Source organism: Lactuca serriola, chromosome 3 (genome assembly GCF_051521515.1).
Source record: "Lactuca serriola cultivar US96UC23 chromosome 3, Lser_US96UC23_V15, whole genome shotgun sequence".
Lineage (NCBI taxonomy): Eukaryota > Viridiplantae > Streptophyta > Magnoliopsida > Asterales > Asteraceae > Lactuca > Lactuca serriola.
Genome location: NC_136410.1, coordinates 160,638,182 through 160,644,181, shown reverse-complemented (window position 1 = coordinate 160,644,181; position 6,000 = coordinate 160,638,182).

The window sequence follows — 6,000 nt, the reverse complement described above, 5'->3', positions numbered from 1 at the left end:
AGATCGTCGAAAACGGAATTGGAACGAAGAAGTTACGACCCCTAGAAGTTAGGAAGGTTTTGGGTTTAGCCTAGTACGTTGGGCGTACAGAGTGTACGTTGGGCGTACTTGTAACGTTCCAAAAATAAAGACCAAAAATTCCAATTTTTAGAATAATAAAACCATCTTTTAAAACATGTGCATAAAACCATAATAGAATCAAGTATGACCAAAACATCCAAATATATCCGACTAAAGTAAAATGTGGAACAACGTCGTTTGTGCGATGCGGTCACCCCGGGCTCTTCCCCTTGGATCCGGTAGTAACTGAAACATAAACTCAAAACCCTAAGCATGAAGCTTAATGAGTTCCCCAAAACACCACATACCTTTCATAACAAACATATAACGGGCCCCGCCCAGCATCAAGCATGCTCAGAACAGGTCTGTTAGAAAAATGAAATGGGCCCTGCCTCATCACATTTATCAGGCCCCGCCTGATATACATATCGAATATCATACAGGCAAGAGTCACACAGACAACTAGCATCCTAATCATAATAAACTATGGCTGGTATTAGTGCCTTAAGGTGATGAATATCTCAGATAAAGACTCAAACTGCTAATCCGAAGAAATGTCTACGATAACACCATCAAATAATATCTAATCAATAACTAGATGACAATCCATAACTGGATTCCTAGTCCAATTGTCCAACACTCAAGGTAAAAGATCATTTTACCCTTCCAAACTTGGCCCAAAACCCAAGGCCCAATCAAATAGCACCAAAAAGCCCAATAAGGTCCAACTTCTTAATTGGGCCCAAAATCCATCATAAGCCTAATTCCATTACCACCCAAGGCCTAGCAATGGCCCAAAAATCAGAAGGTTAATGGCCTAATAGGGCCCAAAACGTTTCTAGCCCAAAAGTTGCCCAAATTGAGAAAGTCAGCGGCAGCTGAGTATGCCTGGCGTACTCAGGCTTACGCCCAACATCCTTCAAGCGTATCAGCTGGGTACGCCCAATGTACTACCAAACAAGCATGATCGGGGACCGGGCTGCGTACGCCCAACGTACGTGCCCATTAAGCACTTTTCTCATTAAGTGCTTAATACTTTCAACCAAAAGCCCAAACTTCATAAACAAGTCTTGTTAAGCGTCTTAATCCAAAAAGTCAGGAACTTGGAGCCTTTGCATGGCTCGAAAGGACCTAAACCTCATGTTTAGTATTCTCCTTTCACCATAATGACCTAAACACATGCATGGTTGATCCACAACCATCAAGATGCTAACTTTATGGACTAAGAACCTCAGAAACATCAAGAGAAGCAACTCCTAACTTTTGGAGTGGAAGGAATCCAATAGATCTCATCATATTACCAAAAGGGACCAAAACTTCATAAACACTAGATGTAAGCATTCAAGGAGCAAGTTCCAAGCTTTATACCTCAATGAAGCTAGAAATGATGTGAGAAAACTAGAACTACAAGCTCTCCTTTAATCAACTCTCCTTCTTCCAAGTTCTTCTTCTTCAAATCTCACCAACACACACTAAAACACACACAAGAGGGTCGAATCTCTTAAAATGGGGCTGGGGTTTCAAAATGTGACTCAAAGTGTACCGACCGAAAAGTACAACCAATTTTAACTTTTTCAAAAACATCTTGATTCCATTAAATCTTTACAAAAAGGTTTTCAATACAAAACATTTAACGTGTTCCCAGAATCACAATACTACAAAATCACGAGGAGCGGTACGATCACACCTTCGCCTTGCCACGATCTCCTGAAGAACCTGAAAAACATGAAACCACAACTGTAAGCCCGAAAGCTTAGTGAGATATCCCCAAAATACCAACCACAAATACAATACACGCATAACATGCCATAACATATCCGATCACAGAACAGCCATGCACTTCGGGTCTACTGTGTGACTGGTCTGCCGCACCGTCCTACAGTCCACCTGGTCCACCCTCTAAGTCTATCCACATCCATCGAGTCTACAGTGTGATTGGTCCGCCCGGTCCCGGGCCTTCAATCCACCTGGTCCACTCTCTGAGTCTACAGTATAACTGGTCCGCCCGCACCGGGCCTTCAGTCTATCTGGTCCACTCTCCGAGTCTACAGTATGACTGGTCCGCCCGCACCGGGCCTTCAGTCTATCTGGTCCACTCTCTGAGCCTTCGGCACGTCTGGTCCGCCCTTTCGGGGCCTACAGCCTATCCGGACCGCTCGCTGGGCCTTCGGGACAACCGGTCCGCCCTGGGTATCTTGGCCTACAGCACGCAGCAGGACCTGCCTCAACCCAACTCCAGTCCAAACAACCATGTGCACATATACATACAATCATATAGCAATTCACAGGCAACAGACATATCAAACAGATCGCATAGCATATCATCCTCCTAACCAGGATACCGAATTAACAGGTCACTAGCATAGCATCTCCTATCTCTCAGGATACCGATCTCAAATAGGCCTCTATATACCATCCTAGCTCTCAGGATGCAAAACATAACGTAGCAATAACATAACAACAACTACCCGGACCACAATCCGATAAGGGCCGGCCTTGGTGCCTTAGACCCTATTGATATAGTGAGGATAACTCACCTCGAAACTGCCGACTGAACAGATAACCCGAACTGCTCCGATCACTGATACGATCTCTACCACTGGACAACCGCCAATGCACTGAACTCAAAACAACAAACAACAATTACCAAAATGCCCCTGGAAACCACTGGTCAACCCTTGGTCAAAGACAAGGTCAAAGTCAACCCCTGACTGACCCTACTCGCCGAGTCAACCCTATGATTCGCCGAGTTCCCATAATCAGAACTTCACTCAATCCGCGACCTAACTCGCCGAGTCACCCCGAGACTCGTCGAGTTCAACAACTATGAGTCCACTCGCATACAATTCACTGAGTCATCCCTTGACTCGCCGATTCTCGACTCGACCAGAAAATATTGGGACTCTTCGACAAGACTCGCCGAGTCCAAGAACAGACTCGCCGAGTCTAAGGCTATCATCAACCTACTCGCCGAGTTGTTCATACAACTCGCCGAGTTCCAGGCTATCTTCATCCGACTCGCCGAGTTGTTCTTCTAACTCGTCGAGTCCCAGCTCATCTTCAAGCAACTTGTCGAGTTCACCTATGTGACTCGCCGAGTACCACTGATCTGAATCCATTCAGAAGCATTCCAGGCCATGCAATTGATCCAAAACATAGATCTAGCCTCATACAACTCATCCATCACGTAAAGTGGCAAAATTTACGTGAATCCAAAGAGATCTAGGCCTTATTTACTTATAACTAGGGTTTGGGACATGCAAGCTTCACTAAACACTCCAACATAGGAACTTTCATGCTCTCTGATTCTTCTCCATTCCAGATCTGAGGTAGCAACCTTAGATCTAACCTCTAGACTTCCAATTACATCCATAGACAAGATCCCACAAACCCCAAAATGAAGAAACAACCTACAATCAATCCAAGAACGAGATATTACCTCCAATGAACGCCCCAACTGCTATAAAATTCGATTCGAAGCAAAGCCCCTTGCCCCAAGCCTTCAATCTCACAAAATTCCTTCAACAAACTCCTCAAATGCTCCAAATACACTCCAATCTTCTTCAATCGCACTTTCTAGGGTTTCTGGACTTCAAAGGGGAAATAAAGAGGCTGGGGGGAGGGTATAATGTTCTTTAAATAGGGCTCAACCCCGAGGATTAGGGTTTTCTCCACTCAGCGCCTACTCGTCGAGTCCATCTCACTGACTCGCCGAGTCGGCCACTTAACACGCGACCCAGTCGCGACTCTACTCGCTGAGTCCATCCATGGACTCACCGAGTCACTCCTTCCCAAATAACACTTTTAGCCCTTCAACTCTACTCTTGCTATTCCGGGATGTTACAATTCTCCCCCACTTACATTAGGCTTCGCCCTCGAAGCCTACAGCAACTCAACTTCCAAGATACACCCGCAACGCGCCACCTGGCCTCAACCAGACCAGGTCCCTCAAGGCATACCCAAACGAAACTCAAACGCACTTTCCCTTTCTCACGGTGTCCTGACCACCGTCTCAAATCGGGCACCGGATTCACCCTCTGATAACTTCACTTAATCACTGAGTACTACTCATAATGCAACACTGTTCCAAATCACAACCATCACTCAACTCATAAGGCTAGAAAACCATGAACCATCGAATCCCCGATCCGAATCTCACTCTATCCATTCCGTGACGACGGAAAGACTCCTTCTCTTTCTCAGAGCAACTCCCACGAGTTCTCCTCTTGCAATTGCATACACATGCTGAACTAGCTCTAGCACCCTCAGGTTTGGAAACCCGATACACTGATGATATCCTCCAACATCCCCCAGGATGAACCACCAATACACACCCAATACCCTGATCAGAACCACACTGAGAGCCCAAGACTCTCTCCCTGCATCCCTTCCGAGTCTCTTGGCTCTATATCTGCGGAATTCCCTCCGCGATCTCAGCAAACATCCCAAACTGGATGAGCTTTTATTCCACTGCCTCAAACACGCTGCTCAATAACCATACTCGAATTACTCTAATCATAACTCTGCTCTGCTGCTTTCACTTCCATGAACTTGCACTCCCTCTCGGAGTTACACACCTCTCTCACTTCCTTTTCCAAGGAATCCACTTGGCCACATTGCCACTCCAACAAGTGCCACGGTGCTCGCCCAACGCTACACCACCCTTTTAGCGTATCCGCTATCCATCCAACACACATACTCTGACTCTCACCGCAGGGACTCTCAAGCCCATGCACTATCTCCACTAATCATGATCACTACCCGGGGCCAGACCTTCTAATGCAATCCCACTGCAGCATAGACCATCCAAGACCTCACACTGATCCAACAATACCTGCAGAGTCTTTAGCATGACTGGACCGCCTCACCAGGCTTTCAGCCCATCTGGACCACTCTCTCAGAACCTTCAGCCAATCTGGACCGCTCTCAGTGCCTTCAGTTTGGCTGGACCGTTCTCCGAGCCTTCAGCCTGACTGGTACGCCTTCCGGCTTTCAGTCTATCCGGACCGCTCAACTAGCATTCAACATTCCGGGCTATCCTCCCGGAAAAATCTCCCATGCATACCGTTCTAACCCTAGAGGGGTTCCGGACTCTAACCCCATCATACATACTTGATCCCGACCTGCTCCCAGGCCCTCCACAATCAAATGCCCTAGGTCTGTATCCCGCCCCGCATGCTCGATACTCACTCCTATCAACCTATACTATGGGCTGACAGAACACTTGCTGAATCCCAACAGCTAATCACCCTCAAATACTCATCAATCTCCCGGAGAATTTTCCAATGCTCCCCCACTTAAAGCGCTGACCAGCAACCACTGATCGCCATCAACGACCTTCCAGAACAACCCTGCACAAAGAGAACACTTACACACTGACTGCTTCCCACAAGCATAAACAACCCTCAGCAAAACACATCTCCTCACTGGTCAAACCGCTCAAAAGGATCCGATCTCTAATTATCCATTCCACGAATGTAAATGCTACCCGACATTCAACCTAATGCCGCATCTCCACTAATAACCCTTATGAACGCTAACCAACGAAAGCACCAAAACACCAAAATATAATCATACCAAACCCTCAGGGAACAACGGATACCAAGACGAAAACCCGAAACACAAATTCATAACTCAAACCACAACCCGCAAAACAATAAATACCGCATCGAAATCCACACAAAGATACCAACACAAAACAATACACCACAAAATCTCAAGATAACAAGACATCAAGAAAGGAACATACCCGCAGCTGTCTCTGGCACTGCCCTGACCTCCTCTGCAACAAGATGATAAGCACGACCCTGAGCCCTCGGGGGCTCTGCTCCAACCTGACCTCCACCTGTGATCCTCAAAGTGGCCGGTGCTGGAGCCTACACCGATCCTGCAACAAACTGTGGACAGTTGGCCCTCAAATGTCCAACGTGATGACAATGA